At 39.0% G+C, this 17342-nt stretch overlaps 2 long non-coding RNA genes across 5 annotated transcripts in view; one reads left to right on the forward strand and one right to left on the reverse strand.

Moving 5' to 3' along the window:
* LOC141730142 (uncharacterized) overlaps window positions 1–16495 on the reverse strand; it is an 84478-nt gene extending 67983 nt beyond the window's left edge. The window contains exon 1 of the long non-coding RNA XR_012581622.1: window positions 10153–16495. This is a non-coding gene — a long non-coding RNA (uncharacterized LOC141730142). The remainder of the gene's footprint in view (window positions 1–10152) is intronic.
* Window positions 1–17342, forward strand: part of LOC113459558 (uncharacterized) — a 115244-nt gene that overhangs the window by 58958 nt on the left and 38944 nt on the right. Inside the window, exon 4 of one of the 4 annotated variants that reach the window (XR_012581620.1) lies at window positions 1239–7091. The exons of the other annotated variants lie outside the window; for them this stretch is intronic. This is a non-coding gene — a long non-coding RNA (uncharacterized LOC113459558). Of the gene's footprint in view, window positions 1–1238; window positions 7092–17342 lie in introns of those variants that run through there. 4 annotated transcript variants of the gene reach the window in all.

The raw sequence follows: 17342 nt of genomic DNA on the forward strand, positions 1-17342 counted from the left end.
TCCTGTATAATAAACAGCAAGTGCTGGAGGGTATTTAACATGCAAAGGGTACACACCACAGATTGCCATGCTCACTGCATGACAGCCACTGAGGAAACTCGTTGGATACAGACTCCACATTCCTCATGGAAGGGAAGAAGTGTCATTTAAGGTAATGTGTACAACTGGTCAAATCAGTGCTGACAAATACATTTGCTGACAACTTCAGCCCTTTTTCCAATTACCAGCTGTTTGCAAACAGACTACTGCTGCGTTTGTTATTGTAATTGTAGGACAGACAATTGAAGTGCCTGAGCCAAAGCCCCAAACTCTCATTGACTTCACTGGGCTATGGGAAGGGGCTGTAGATGAACAAACTTTATGCAAAGAATTTGTGAAATATTCACTTGGACACTTTTCCACTTTTTATTTATGCTGTGTAACCTGTGTAACTGGTCACTCATATCATACAGTTTTTTGGTTTGTTTTTTTTTCCAGGCTACATTTCTGAAATCTTTTAATTAATAATTTAATAGCAAAAAATTTTTACATCTGAATGAATAACCATATTCACACAAGACTAAAAAATTGAGAAGGGCAATCATCATCCAAATGTTTGTGGAAGTACAAACATCCATGAGTGACTGATACCAAAAGGCTGCAGTAAGCCTGGGATGAGCCAGGGCAGCACTTGCCAGCAGAGTTTCAGTCCATTCATAAAGCTACTGATGATCATTAGTCTGAAGCAGGAGCAGTCTCAGAACAAACTGCACTGCAAGCTGATGCACTCAAAGCTGAAATCACCAACTAATCTGTCCTTCCACAAATAAAGAGGAGCTCAAACATGGGAATTAAACATTTAGCTGCTTCATTTTTCAGGATCTGGAATTATGCTGCCTGCCTCTACAGGGGGAAGTAGTTGTCTTTATAATTCAGCCTTACTTTGTCTGGGTATAGTGAACTATAGTAATAACATATCTGTTCCAAAGTACTCCAGGAAAAATTCTTCAGAGGATTTACCATTTAATGGTGAGATTATGATACACTTACCTTTACAGAATAACAGCCTCTTTTTGTAATCCAACTGGATTTTAATAGCTTTGTTGGAAGAATCATAGGATGTGTCAGGTACAGCAGGATATCATAATCTGATCCTTAGCTTCTGCTAAGTGTGTTAAGCAGTATGGATCCTCTCAATTGAACACATCAGAAAGTTTCTCCTTGATATTCAGATATGTTCCCTTCGTCTCCTCTTATAGAGTAATTTTTGTCCACCTTGGCCTTCTCCTATCAAATAGTGGGTGCTGATTCTTCTAACCAAGTCATCATGGAGCAATCAATCTTTTTAATGGGGCACTGAACAGAACAGCATAACCTGCAGAATGCACAGTGCAGAATCACCATCTCCAGGGCTACATGCATGTGGACATTTTGGACTGTCTCTTTTTTCCCCCTGAAATTCCTTCTCCTGGAACATGCCCTGTGCAGATTCAACATTCTGATTATTTATATGTTGTCTTGCATTGAAATCCCTTTTCAAGAAACACCCCCCAAAGGCACTTCAACAGCCCAGAAATTCATGAGTGATTGGCTGAAGCTCTGAGCAACAAGACAACAGCTTGTGGCATATCACAAGAATGTTTTCCATCTTTTGATTACGTTATTTATTTTCTAAGTATTGATTTATAATGTTTACTACATGGACCATATAAACACAATAAAACCTGCCATCTTTTAGCACAATGAAGAAGCTCAAGCTATATATGTGCCATTTAATTTACAATAATTTGTTCCTTCTTGATAGCAGCAATTAATTAATGTGGAGAAGATAACATTGGTTTGAGTGTTCAATGTGACACACAGAAACATTGCTGTAAGTGATCCTAAAAGCTCATGGAAAAGGGAACTGGCAAATAACATAGGGTATGATGAGCTGAGCCAAGAATGTGATTTTGGACTGTTTCCATTGCGGTTTTCACTTCAGAGTAATTTGTATGATTTGGAAAGCCAGCACTATAACTCTGTGTAAGGATGGGTTATTTGAGGTAACCTCTGTGTTTTAAGGAGAGGGTATTTTTATAGCCATGGACCAAAAATTAGGTCACATGCTACAGCTACCTAGAGCTAGGAAGATAGAGAATCCACTGTTTTTAATTCCTCACATTATCTTGTACCATACAGAGACATGTATTTTTCTGTTCTTAAAATACATAACTATTAATATGCTAATGGCACAATGAGCAAAACAGCACAGCTTAAGAAAACATCCCTTTAGCAGAAATATTAACTTTTCACATTCTTAAAGGCTACTTTTCACATTAAATTCCTCGAGAAATGCAGTGAAGGATAAGAGCGTAATGTATGAAACTTTTAGATTATACTGGATTTTAGCGTATTTCAAGTCCACGTGACAGCACAACCTCTTTGGTGCTAGATTTTCTGCAATAAATTTTGAGATAACTTTTAGAAAAAAAGCTGAATATTTTAAGCTGTTAAAAGTTAAAAGTTGCAGTTTGTGCATAAAAACACAGCAATGGTGGGCTCCACAGCGTACATAAAGACAAGACTACCATAATTTAACATATTTGGATGTGGGCAATATTTTCTCTAGCACAGAACATATGTAAAAGATGAAAAAACCTTCAAATTCAAAAAACCCCTTTGAAATCAGCCACAAATTAAAATTTTACAGCGGGGCCTTTTAAAACCTTAGGTTCAGATCCCCGTTTGTAGTGAAGTTTCAATGGGGAAATTGAAAATACCTAATTTACATCAATTAAAAATTATAAAATCAATATATAGTGCCTGGTAAACTCTCATTTTACTCCTCACTGCATTGCTTGCAAAGAGTAAAACACTTCCAAGATTTCTATAGGACCAATCTAACATCAGTTCTGGAAATTATCTTCACTTACAGAGTGAGTTAGAGAAATATTCATAAGGTGAATGTCTTGAAACATCCTGATGTACTTGGCCAGAAGTCACGTGAATAAAAATAACCCCAAAATGCAATTCTATAGCATTGTAAAGGAAAATTTAAAGAATTACTGAACAGTATAACTAACTAAAATCACTGAATAAACAAGAGATGTTATTCTTTCTCCCTTATTTTTTCAAAAAGGTTGAAATGGTATATATATGATTGTTTTTATAAAAATTTTCTAATTTATTGGCATGATCTAAGTGAGAACTGTAACCATTTTCTGACTCATTCCAAGTCATGAAAACTCAGAAATATGGAAGAAAGTCCTGAAGCTCACAGCCCCTCTACAAAAGAAATCTCTAGCATGGATGTTGGGCTTCTCTCCCACCCCTGCTCTTCACAAGCCCACCCATGACAGAGCTCCTGGGTGGGAGAAGCAGCCTAGTGGGACATTGGGCTGTCACACCATCGAGACTTGAGTACAGGTTGTCCTCCCAGGAGCATCCCAGGCTGGGCTATTGCAGATCCCAGAGCTAGCTGAGAGAATACAAGAAAAAAAATCAATCAAGGAATGAGTTGAGGGTTAGAATTTGAATGTACCAACAGACAGACATCTTTGATTCACCACATCATCTCCCTCCATCTGGTAATGGGACCTAGGGCTGGGCTCAAGCATGGGCCTGAATCGTCCCATGACATCCCAAATCTGTGGTACTGCTGCAGAAGCAATGGCAGTTTTGGCTAAAGCTTGACAATCTGTCTGCACTGCAGGGACATCCTATCCAGAGTATTCCTCCACATCATTTCACTCCTAAGATACTGGGCACTGATGACCACCAGGCAATTTCCCCTTGCTTCCTTTTATTTCTCACACATTTACTATTCGTTAATGCTTTTCTCAAAACTCAAAACCTATTTTGGTTCATGTTCCACAGTGAACATGCTCAGTTGTCTTTCATGTGCTGTTGTGCATCTCCAAGACTGCCTCTGCCTTTTCTCATATCCACTTGCAGGGACTAAATGGGTTCTGGGCTGGACAAAAATGTGTAGTTATGTTGACAGAACACTTTAATTATCAGACACTTACTAAAGCTTGATAAAGGTTTTATGAAGAGAAGAAAATCTGATTTTTACAGGGGCAAGTCAAAGTCTACTGGGGATTAAAGGTATTGTGTTGTTCCAGAGGATGTTCAATGCAATTGCCACAGCTTTTGCTCAATGAAGATTTTGCCACTTTCATCTGGATTGCTTAACTGACACTTAAAGCTGAAGAGTTTCCTCTGGAAGACAAGTTACTGTCCTTTTAGAAAAATTATTGAAATTTGTTTTTATAGGGAAAGAAAGAGTTTGGCCAACAAAAAGGTCAGCTGACAAATTTTCTCCCCGTGGAGTGTTACCTAAGATAAGTCAAAGCATCACAGTGAGACAAAGGCCAGGGCATGCATGGTGCCAGGCACAGCAGCTTCCTTTATCCCTCCTGCCATGCAGCAGTGCCACATGGTCAGCAATCAGCACAGGAGACAGATCAAAGCCCTTGTAATCCTGTTAGGAGGCTCTTGATACCGCCTGAGACAAGGGGAAATGAGATTTGTGAATAATCTCAGCTCATCTTTGCTGCAAATGCCTACAAGGAAAACATGACAGTAACCTGCCACATTTCACACACACAGAAGTCCCCTTGTCTCTTGCTCTTTTCTGGAACAATGTAACTCGGGCAAGTGGAAATACAGTGGTGGTTTCTAGTTCACTGGATTTTTTACAAGTGCAACAGTACAAATAAATCCAGTTTTTCCCCCTGATTGAGCCCACTAGTGGGCTGTGCAGAGGTGTGCTACTAAACCAGAAAAACCACAATTCTGTTGTGATTAGAGACCTGTGGGATGTCAAAATGTAGCGACGTATTTGCACTTCAACTGTTTGCCCTAAAGGTTTGCACCACTGGTTTTAATAAACCTTTCATTTGCTAAGTTGGTGCAGGAGCAACCAGAAAATGAACCCAAACTGTCCAGAAATAGGAAGGACTGTGAAACAACACAGCACAAAAGAGGTGACGCTGCTGTTTCTTCATTTTATTTCCCATGGAGCCAATAAATAAGAAAAAAAGCACAGGCTGTATAACCTGGACAGAAGAGCTGATTCAGTAGTCAAGCTCTGATCTCCAGCATGTTCACTGAAAATTCTGGTTTTTTAAGGAAAGTTGCCTTGTTCTTACATAACCTTCGACAGTTCGCTGCAGCAGGGTAAGTGAGGGAACAAGATTAACAGATACGAGATATTTTTACTGCTTCACCCAAAGATTCACAGAATTTTCTGGGAATTTTAACACTTTTTCAAAACAATGTGTGATTCTTCATGCTAGGAAAGACTTTTACTTAGCCTCCAAGTGATTTGTACTGAGCAGTCTAAGAAAATTGTTTAACATCCTTCTTCAAACTAATAAATCTGCTAAATTTAATTTTGATAGGAACCAAAATTCTGTTATTAAATGTACATGCACTGTCACTGCATTATCAAAGTGGAAATCAGGAGGCTGCTAGTCCTACCAACTGTTGTGTGTTACCATGAACTTAGCCATGACAAATGCTTTCTGAGTTAACTTACAGGAAATGTATTTGTGTCAATTAGCACAGATTGTGTGATCAAGGAGCAAGGTCAGTGAAGCATAATGAATGTAAGTCAATATCTGCCCTAAAATATGATATCTATTTATCTAAGTGAAGTATCTTGACTTCATTTACTGCATCACTTCCTGCTTCCCTCCTTTTGCAAAGCATTTATTTTAAAAGAGGCTGGTGTAAGCAAAGCACATAATTTCAAATGAACTTACATTGCAATGCTGTTCCATCAGTAGGATTTGTTTGCCTCCCTACTCTGAAGATCCACTGCTGATATTTTTACCAGCAAGTTCTTGAAACAATCACTGACTTCAGGTCACAAAAGATCTACCACAGATGCAAAATCCAGGACTATTTCCCCATATTCTGCAGCTCCACGAAAGTAGAAGTTGAAGGTATGATCACAGCTCAACAGTCAGAGGAAGCACCAGCTGTGCAAACACATGGCCCAGTCAGTGATAAAATAATTTTTCCTTTCTACAACAGCTGCAGCAAAGTCAGGGCTCCTTGGATACAGAAAATCACTTTAATTTCTCCAGTGGCAGAGAACCAGTGAAAGCCTCATAACAAAGAACACCCTGGGCTATTGGTTAGCCTGGGATTCAAGAACATCACCATTCCAAAGTCTTCTGACGGGCAATAGGCACCAAAATCAGATCTTCAGCCACATCTCCCTAACTTCACCAATAGCCTTGAAGACCTGAGACTCTCCTGCTCAGTGCTGAGACCTTGAGCAGAGCTTTGCATCCAGCCAGGCCAGCAGGGCTCTGGGGGAGGAATGCTCTCCACAGAGGGAAACAGCAAAGCTCTTGTGCAATCTGCCAGCAATCTTGAGCTTTAGACCAGAGCCTCTCACTGCCTTGAGCAGGGCCAGGGCATTTACACAGGCAGCTGAATCTGAGGGGTGAAGGACAAGATGACCTTGAAGATGGGCCTTGGGATAGGAGGAACTTTGCCTCAGAGACAGGACCAAACTCTAAATAAGAATAATAAGAAAATGTGAGTTCCAGATTTCTTCTGCTTTCAAGCCAGTTCTGTAAGCATGCTGCTTTATTTTTTATTCTTCTGTTATCATAGCATTAAAAAGTGTCTTCCTTTGAGCACACTTTTTGAGATGTGGGCCTGATTTTTGAAGGGGGCATGCTCAGCACCTTGCAGGACAATCAGGGAAAGGATTTAGACCTAAACCAAATGGACATACCCCTAAACCACCAAAAACTTGAACATTTCTCCAGGGCCATCAGCTTCCATGGAGATATGAAGAGATAAATTAACTTGGCATCTGTTTTGCAGATTTTGAAGAGGTAATCACTGAGCCTTTCTTTACAGTTTTGGTCTACTTGATTTTTAGTCATTTTTAACTGATTTCCTGAATGAGTTCCAGGAACAAATATTCTACAATGCAGTGTAGAGATGATAAGTTTTCACTTCACTTTTAGTGAGCTAAGAACCTTATCTCATATCAAACCAGAACCCTCAACATCTTTAACAGATAAAGATACCACCAAAGCAGCAGCAGCTGCTGAATATTTTCTATCAGAATTCTTTGAGACATTAAACTACAGAGAAGTGCTTGGAGCTGACCAAAAGGTTTTGGTAAAATCAATAAATGTTGCTCAAATTCAACACAGAGTTTCATACCACAATTGATTAAACCAAGTGTTCATCTGATTACATTTTCATAGAGATTAGGAATTAGAAACTGAATTCAGATTAGCCAAGATTTTTGAGTTTTTACAGACATTTCCCTGAGCAGATTGTGTAAAAGAGTTACAACATCAAACTCTTTAACTGTAACACTTTTCATTTCTTTCTTCTATTCAATCCTCAAACAGAAGCATTTAGTTTGGGTCAATCAGAACATTTGCCCTTCAAGCTTCAAAACACTTCATTTAAATATTGAAGGTGTGAGGGTTTTTCATTATTGTTTTTACTGTTATTAGCTTCAATTTCAAAGGCAACAGTGGTTCCAAACACTACATAGAGATTTTCTTTTTTGCAAACTTTTTTCAACTTTTCAAAAATTCACCCACTGTGGAAAAAAACAGGATGTCTTTGCCTTTCCTCTGAAACCTGTAAAGTCAAGAAATTTCCATCCAATCAGATTAAAGACAGTTACAACTTCCACATAGAACATTTAAAAAATATTATAAATATTATAAATCACTGAGCAAAATATTGATAGATATTTTTCTACATCATTGCAACCCACTTCCCTTCATAGCCATTAAAATCAGTAGAAGCAGGCTACAGATTGCATTTTCTCAATGACAAGCTGTACAGAAGAATTTTGTTCTAAGACAAAGTCTTTTGTAAGACCCCTAAACATGCACTACTCCTTAATCTTTTCCTGGAGATAGTCAGGTTTGGGACTAAAACGGTAATGAGCCAGACAATAGCACTCTCAAGTAATAAGGATGTGCCTTTTTGTAAGTCTAAAAATTCAGTTCAAGTTTCAGAACCTAATATATTCTACTCATCTACCACCTCATCCTGAAAGCACCTAATTTTCTTGTGAACACTAACTGCCTCTATCCATAATCCAAGCCTTGTAGTTTTGACATGGCTGAAACTGTTCCTTTCTTATTTATCAGCATCACTACTTTTGTCTTCAGAGTCCATATGTTCAGGCAGGATCTAGATGACAAATAGAAAACTGTTCTGCAAGAGAACTGAAAATTTCGTCTTTCCCCATCATGTCAAGACAAGGCTCTCCTCACAGGACCCTAAGCAGGGCAGGGTACTCTCAGGCCTTCCTGGTGGAACTTACATCCAGTGTTCAATCCATCCCATTTATTAGCTGCAATGTACAATTTACTATAAAATATTTTAAATGTAACTCCCTTTTTGTAACAAGTTCAGCAGGTTTTCTCAACACAAAATTGCAAACACAAGTAAACCCTGAGTGCTCTTGATTCTAGACACAAGATTGACAGGGGCTCAGACAAAGCCTAGGTTATATTATGTGTACATGGAGGAAGGGGTCAGAATTAGTCTGCACTGTATGCTAAGGAGTGAATGCTTTATGCAGAGTGTGTTCCCTTATCAGAAGGCAACTGCTTTGACAACAGAGTTTGTTCCTCCTAGCAAGAATATGATACTTAGGCTTTAGAAATAGTTTAAAAGTATCCCTTAACTACTCCCTAAGAAAAAGAGAGCAAGCTCAGGGAAGAGCAATATTGCCACTACTCAACCACCCCTGGAGAAATGTTTTACAGAATCATTTGCCACTAATCAGACGAATGAGTTCAGACAGGACATCCAGGCTTGTTACAAGCCTCTCAACATCGTTAAAGAGCAGGGATAGGCAGCAAACTGCTGTCCTAATCATAGTGGAAAACTATTGGATTTTCTTCACCAGCTCTTGCAGGGTTTCCCAGAGGTATCGCACCATCTTTAACACTGCAGCAGAAAAGAGAAATTGTCTACATGGATCTGATGGCCTTGTTTCTTCTAACCAAACAATCAGAAAATGCTCTTAAGAAAACTCTCTTGTCTTGCAAAAATATGCACCCACCACATGCCTTTTCTGCAGCAAAAGAAGTTTTCATGGTTGCTTAGTGCTGCACACAGATTGCACTTCAGAGGTAACTGAAATGACAGCCCTATGCCCCTCTCCAGAGCTTCAGTGGACACCATTGTGTCTTCCTTCAGTTTTTCAAAATAGTTCCACAGTTCCTTCTATGAGAGTTATGCTATTTGTAGCTTTGAATGTGGAGGCACGGTGATGAAATTTCACCCTCTATAACAGCACAAATACCAGCAAAGAATTTTACATATACAATATTACCAGCTGACCAAGTGCACAGCATCCTTGCATGCTTTGACTTTACACCAAGATATCAGAAGTCATAAGAACAGGCTGGGTAAAAAAGCTCTGATGAATTGAAAACTGATCTTAAAAAATTCAGTTCAAGTTGTCAATCTAAGGGACAGTTACAGAGTTAATTTCAGAAAACAGGTGCGGACTCTTCTGCTTCTATGTATGTTACAGATCCATTAACACTTCTCAAACAAACCTTAGCAAACACATATCTGACAAACTCCTATATACAAACACCTAAAGGTGCATATAGTCACTCATTCACCACATCCTTCCTGATGTACAACTTTCCAGTCTTCTCTGGGTTAAGTGTCACAGATCAAGCTGTAAGCTGGGAAGCTATTTAGAACACTCAGAGATTTCCCAGTTATCTCAAAAGAGCTTAACTGTGTTGCTATTTTTCCATGGAAACCAAACTCCAAAAACCAGGCACAATTCAGGGTATCCCTACTGCACCCTCCTGTTCAAAGAGTCAATTCTCAGAAGGCTTCTTCCTAATTTCTAGAGGCCTTTTCCATACCTTTTTTCCCCAGATGCCTTCCTCACATGCCTTCCTCAGCATAACAGCTATACCTGAGGGTCTCCTCCTCAGTATATTGGCAAAGTAAAATTCATATTGACTTTTACAACACCCACTTATTTCCAGCAGAGCTGGGTACAATTCTGAGGTCTGATAGTCAGCTTAGAATTATATGTTTGATAAACTGTCATGTCCAGGGTCCCTGTGCATGTCAGCCACCACAGATGGAAGGGGTAGCAAAAAGGAGCATCACAACTGATTGAAATATTTAGTTCTGTACGCACAAACTTACCATGCAGACCAAAGCTTCATCCAGCACTCCTCACACAGATGAATTGTGTGTAGATGCATTCCCAAGGCCTGCAAACTGCAGAGCGTAAGTCACCACTGCCTGGGGGGCATCCTATGCTTATGCAGAGCTCCCGCTGGAAATCAAGGTAGTAGCAGTTAATTGCTATGTGTATTTTAGAGGAAGCCAGGATAATCTTTCTCTGGCTAACAGATGGTGCATTTTGCTATGACATGGTAGCTAGACTGCCACAGATCTCCTTCCAGTCTCGGGCAGGTGGGTTGGGAAACTGGGGACAGTGAAAAATGGGAGTTTGTATTTGACACAAATGTGTCATTTGTTGGTTTTAGGCACACCTGTTCCCCAGAGATGATCTACAAACCTTCCAAGGGTCACCACTTCCAGTTGTCTTCACACACCACATCTAAAAATTCTTCTCACAAAACCAGAAATTTACCTTTTATGGACAATGACATTTTCTTCCCCCATAAAAGTGGTTAAGCGTGCATACAAATATTTTTTCTCTTTTGCAGTATAAATGCATTTATGATCAAACCATATACTTGTTCCTGTGCCAGTGCTGTCTTTTAGATTAAATAGTTCCTTGTTGTCTCTGATTCTATGGCAAGCTGCCTTGGTGACTTATTCTCTTGTTACAAGGAGGTGGAGAGCACCAAAGATAATTAATACCTTAACACAGAACCAAGCTCTTCTAATGTGCATTTAAAATAAGAATTTTCCATTGAACTGTGAAAAGGGAAAATTGGAAATTTTGCCAATCTCAAAATTAAAATTAAATTATTACCTGTGAAAAGTCATAAAAGAGAGGGAGAGGGAAATGAATCTGTAAAGGAGAGCAATATGTTTTTCAAAAGTATTTCATTAAGTATCTTTAGGCTCAGTTTTCTGCCATTGTGATCTCTGTGCCAATGCTGTTTATTATTTCCATTTTTCTGTGTTTAAATTCAGAGTTAATTGATTTGGGTTGAGATTTACTCCAGGGGTATTTAGAGAACCCCATGCAGAAAAGCAACAGGATGGACCAATCACAGCCACATTCTCAACACATTCCTGTTTGGTCATCTCACAAGATGTGACCCAGATGGGGACTGGCTGTGGACAAGGGGTGATGATGCTCTGATGCTGGTTCCAGCTCTGGTGTCAATTCCCAGCCCCAGTGAGCCACAGAGGAGCTCTGCAGCAGATCTGCTCCAAGTTCAGTTCATGGAATATGGATTTCATCCCCCATCTCCTTCATTACACCATTTAAAGAGAAGTGTTGTCTCATTATGTGTTCATCTTTTCTTCCTACCACACCATTAATGCTCTCCTGGATTAACTGTTCAGGAGCTTGTTTGCTGTTTTGACAGTCCAAGTGCCACCTCTAATGAATACTGACATCTCTGTACATTGATATAATGCATCACCTTCATGTACTGGATTTCATCAGTGTTTCCTTAAATAACTAGAAGTTACCTAAACAAATCCAATTAGTTGATTTGTTCTGCTAAGGCTAATTAATTTATTGCCACCAAGAAAAAGAACTTAAAGTCTTTTTGAGACCTCAGATCATAGAAATTTCAGCTCTCCACAGTGGGAGATGGCAGTTTTCATAAACAGTAAATATTTCTTGCTCAGGAGAGATTTTTCACAGGACAAGTACCTCAAGATCCCATGCAAATTGCTAGGCCTAATATACCTGATCCAAAGTGAGCAAGTGAATGAGAGAAATAATGAGAAGACATGTCAAAACCAAACTTCAGTGTATGAAGGTCAGAATATGGAATTAGAGCATGAAACAGCTAAGTTTCTTCCCTTGTCTTTTCCTCAAGGGTCTGGTTATAGTACTTCTAAAATTACTTGGATAAAATCCATTTTTACTCAAACTTTTCATTTTAATCGAACTTTATATTTGCAGTTCCTTATTTAGCACTACTGAAAAAAAAACCATCAAACATATGTAACTGCAGTGGACACTGAATCTACCTGTGGAAATCTTGTGAGCCCTCAGCCTTTTGGGCAGGTAGCAGTCAAGGAGCAGATAAAAGGGGACACAATAAAGGCAACTAATCAAACATAGCCTGAAAAGAAATCGACTGAAAACTTAAATCAACTTAAATCGACTCAAAACTTAAATCAGTGCATACTTCACTTCCTTAGAACAGTCAGCAAAAGAGAACTAAAATACCAAAGAAGTGCTTTATGATCTTAGTCCTCCAGTTTGCAGCTGAAGTCTCATTCACAATACATTCTCCCAGTACACGGAAAGTTCAAATCAAAAGCTATGTCTGAAGAGCACATTGCAAACTGTTGGGTTTACAAGTTCAACAGAATGTTCTGGGGAGCAGCTCTGGCTCTGCACTGCCAGGAGAATGTGGAGATCAGAACAGGAAGCTGAAGACTTTGCCATTGTCCAGCCTGTAGAGGATGTTTGCATCCCAGTTGTACCTCCAAAGCCAGAGAACTTGCACCTCAAGAAGGCAAGTTTAATGCAGAGGCATCTTGTAGGTGCTTTTCTCTTTTAACCTTGTGTAAAAACAGCCTGGGACGCCAGCTTTTAGACAGTTAATGGTGAGGAAGAGAAATCTCACCTTCAGAACCTTCTAAAGATCTTATTTGCAGCAACACTGCATTACAGGTTCATGGGTTTTATCCATTTACTTATTGGCATTTTATTCTCCCCCAGACATACTGACTGTGATAAAACCGCATCCTAAACCTTAACTGAGATCAAGCATATAATGAACAGCATGACTTAAGAAATGCCGTTTCTTAATATTGAGACCCACTTTTCACGATCTTTGACCAGCAGGAGCAGTTTTCCTTGCATTGGATCAAGCACACTTTGATGGTCATGAGGGTTTTGGTGTTACTGGGGATTTTTGGTGTCAGGGTATTTTGTTGGTTTCTTCTTCAAAATCTGTACACAGCTTGATACTCTATTTTGTTTAGTGCACTCCAGTGCTCAAAGAAAAATACAAAGGAAATTTAATGGGAAAAAGTTCTTACAAGCTTTAAGGCTTTTAAGGCTTATTTTTCATATGCATCTGCTCAGGTGCATTGCTCCAGAAATAGAGTAGGGAAAGAATAAGAAATAGAAAAGTCGTTTGCAGAATTCAAATTCCCCTATGAGGATGTTCCTATTAATCAGCTTTCATATTGTTCCCAGTGACCTTTTCCTTCCTGTCATACTATTATTACCCTCCTGCTGGTGTTAAATCTTCCTTCCTGCATCACTGAATAAGAAGAAAGTTAGTTTAGAGCAGTCCATGACCCCAGGTACATGAGAGACAAGTGCTGACTAATGATTCATTTTCTCTGAATCATGTTAACATTACTCTCCAGACCCCATCCCTTCAAACACAACTGATGAAAATACTGGAGTGTAAAGTCAGGACTTTTGCAATAGCAGTTTTTCTTAAACAAAAGCAGCACATGCTTCCCCTTTCATTAGGGCCATAAAGGTGTTTCCTGGCAGACCTGTCAACAAGACTACAGATTATTACTATGAATATGAACTTGAATAAGTTCTGAAAACTAAAACAAAAATCTCTTGCTAAGAGGGAAGAGATAATTTTTTATTTCCTCTAGCTTTACAATATGTTTAACTGTGGAGGGGAATTTTTTTTCCAGTATCAGGTGCTGAAATATCCCTCAACAGGACCAGCAATTAGTTTTTCTTGGGATACTTTTAAAAGGCTAAGCTGGAGAGTCTACACAGGATTTCTTTTATGTCCTGCTGGACTACACTTATAACTTTACATTATAAGTTTTCAGCACATGAACTAAATTTTCTTTGCAGTGGTGAGCAAAATATGTCTTCTAAAAGTGATAAACTCTTACATTTGACTCACAACAGAGGTATTACAAATCGAAGTGCTTAAGGTTATGACTGGAATTGAATTGACTATTTCTAGTGCCTCAAGTCCCTTGGAGGTACAATAACTCAGAAAATCTAGTAAAAAAGGAGTTTACTCTTAATAATTCTAACTTCTATTGCTTTAATGAATTAGCTGATTTTGTCTAGGTCTTCTTCCTTCCCTAGTTTTGTAACCAGATGTACAGCAGTTTAATTAGGAAATGCAAAAACTAAAAATAAAATGGAAAGAAGAATGAATGATCTTGGCTTAGAGACCACATAGACCTCTATTCCATGGGGTCCATTTTCATGAAGAAAAATTCAGTAGACTAGAAGGAATTATTGTTTCCAAGATTATATCATGTGTTTTAAATGGGCATCACTGACAGAATAATGGACTAGAAATTGTGAGGAAAAGTGCCAGCATGGGATCTTCATATTCCAAATAAACTTGAAAAAACTCAGAGTTTCAACAATGCAATGAGATTAAGTTGCCATTCCCATTATTTCCTCATGGTCACATTTCTAACAACAGACCTAGAAGCCCAAGCCTGACAAACATTTTTCCCTGAGCAAATGCACTTCACACAGCCTCAGCTAATTAGACTGAGCAGGATAAACTGCATATCAATAACTTGTGGGTTGCTGAGCTCTCTGAACCATGTGTAGAGTGCTGTAGCTGGATGGATATTTGGGAGGTGTGACTCGACCAAACCTGCTGCAAAAGCATTTGATTCTAAGCAAACTCAATAGGAATTCTTGCCTCCCAAATCTGGATCTGAGATGCATCTGTTCCTCACATCAGCCTTTTCTTTATCACTTGCCAGCCTCTCTGACATGAGCTCGAGTGCTGATCCCATGCCAGGGCACTGAGTGGCTGCAGCACAAAGCCTGTGCCAGAACTCCCACACCAGACTAGCACTGTCTGTGCTCAGGCTTTTCCTTATTTCCAAATTACATTATCCAAGTGAGCACACACTCCCTGTCCTACAGAAATTCATGATTCCAAGAGGTGTCTCTAAAAATAAGTATAAGGTTAGATAGGTGATCAATTACAGCTTCCAGAGTTATACTGCATGAATGCAAATAGCTAAAAATTAATAAAACCCCTAACATTTTACATCAGAGGTGTAAGTCTGTGGGACTGCAATGCAGCTATAAGGATGTGTCAGAGTGTGCATGTGAAGGGCTGGAACTGACAATAGCAATCAATGCCTCCATGTCAGTTGTCACCCATTACCTTTCAGACCGTAGTCCAAAATTCAATCAAGTCTGCTGCACAGGGCACTTACAGTCCCTAAACTGTGCATGGAAGAAATGAGAAAATGACAAAATAATCCCCTGCAGTAATTAGGATACAACTGTTCCTTTCAAAAGCTGATGCACTTGACTCTAGACTATAAAGGAAACAATTGTCTTTTACCAGGATCCCCGGACTGAAGATTTGCTCTTGGGTGCTAACATTAGTCCTTACAGATAACATATAAGAAAGTTGTGGTCCTACTTAAACACAATCTTTAGAAGAAGTTGTGTCTCCTTTATTCAGACCCTTCTTTCTACCACTGACTTCTGCCATTCAATTCAGCCAAGGAGGAAGAAACCCATATTTGCTACCACACAACAGAGTGCTCAGGCCAACAGGTTTTAAGTGAAGAGGCACATGCATGCAGAGGCAGATGCACTGAAGAGCCCATACAAAGAAAATGGATCACAGTGTTGAAAGTTGTGACTCCTGAGCCAGTCTGGGGCAGTTCTGGGCAAGCAAAACAGCAACTTAAGAATATTACAAATATTAAAATCTCCCTTACCATCCCTATTATTAAGAGATCTTTATGATTGTCAGACATCTTCCTCATAATCCCATAAATGTCATCAGGCAGCAAACACATGTGAATCCCAAACTGATACACTGCAGATCATTTTCAAACTTCAGTGCTGCTGTTGTTAAACACCCATATATCTGTTTAGTCACTGAAATAAAAGATATCTTAAGTACCAGTTCATTTGGAGATCCCATTGTATTTGGCGTGAACTGACACTGCTGCTTACCTCTGAAAATCAGATTACTTGGTTAGACTCAGACCTTGCAAATTAGCTGTGCAGATTTCAAAACACCACTCATCATGCTTCTCATCAGGTTCAGTCTTATTCCCACTGAGTTTCATGATAAATGGCTCAGAATCAATTAACTCTATGATCCTGAACAACTGATGATATACCAGATCTTTCTAATCCTGTTATTTGATAGAGAAACCTCTTACACAAACAAAGAGCACTATCACATACAACAGAGCATGGCTGTGTGTCTCTTTTGCTCCTTAGTATTTAGCTTGTTAAACCTCAAAAGGCTTCATCCAGTTCAGAAACATGTACAAGCCAATTATACAGACTCATCCAAGAACACAAGAGAAAAATTACACCTTACATCTGAACCATTTTCCAAAAAGCTACCACTTTGCATTTCATGCAAAAATGTGTCCACAGATATGCGGTTTTATATCTCAATGATTATATACATATAAATATATATGCTCATATGTGAACAAAAGCATAAATATATGAACCATAAGGAAATACCTCCAGAAATCTGATTACACATTATGCTTATAAAAACAGAGGGAAGCCCTTCTGATAGCAGCCATGGTACAATATTTTACATGTAACAACTGCACAAAACCAAAGTGATGCAGTGCCAGGGGTAGCTTAATAGCAGTCAGATTCCAAATAAAATACAGCTATTTTAAAATATCGTGAAATACAAGCATGACTTCCAACCAGAAAAACGACCTTGTCAAAAAGAGATATGTAAAAATATGTTCTAGACAAGGCCTTTTGATAAAGAAAAGCTCATATAGACTAGAAGTAACTGCTGCTTTTTTAATTCTCTGCACTCTCCTCTTGAGCTGTTGTACCTGGTTTACACCACACATGTCTCAGGCACAGTTGAAGGCAGCCCCACTTCTGATCCTGGGAGGTTGAAATCCTTTTGTAACTCTTCTTTTTAATCACCTATTGATCAGCACCAGGGACTTGAGTTCAGCTGTATATCTGGTACCACACAAACACTAGCACAGTATTTTCAGCTAAATAAATCAACGTTCTCAGCCAGTGTCTGTATTTTACAGGTACTTCATATTCCTTTCCTAAATCTTCCAGCTGTGAAAAGGTAGCAGATAAACACTTCTAGTGATAGAAGAATATTCTTTTCTGCAGCCTATATGATGAAAAGAAATGTGTTTGCAAGCATATGCTTCTGTATCTGTTGGTATGCAATTGGGTCCCTGGTAAAGGAGGAAGCATTTGGCAACACCCAAACATTTTCCATACACTTCCA

The sequence above is a fragment of the Zonotrichia albicollis genome, chromosome 9 (genome assembly GCF_047830755.1).
Source record: "Zonotrichia albicollis isolate bZonAlb1 chromosome 9, bZonAlb1.hap1, whole genome shotgun sequence".
NCBI classification, from domain to species: Eukaryota; Metazoa; Chordata; class Aves; order Passeriformes; family Passerellidae; genus Zonotrichia; species Zonotrichia albicollis.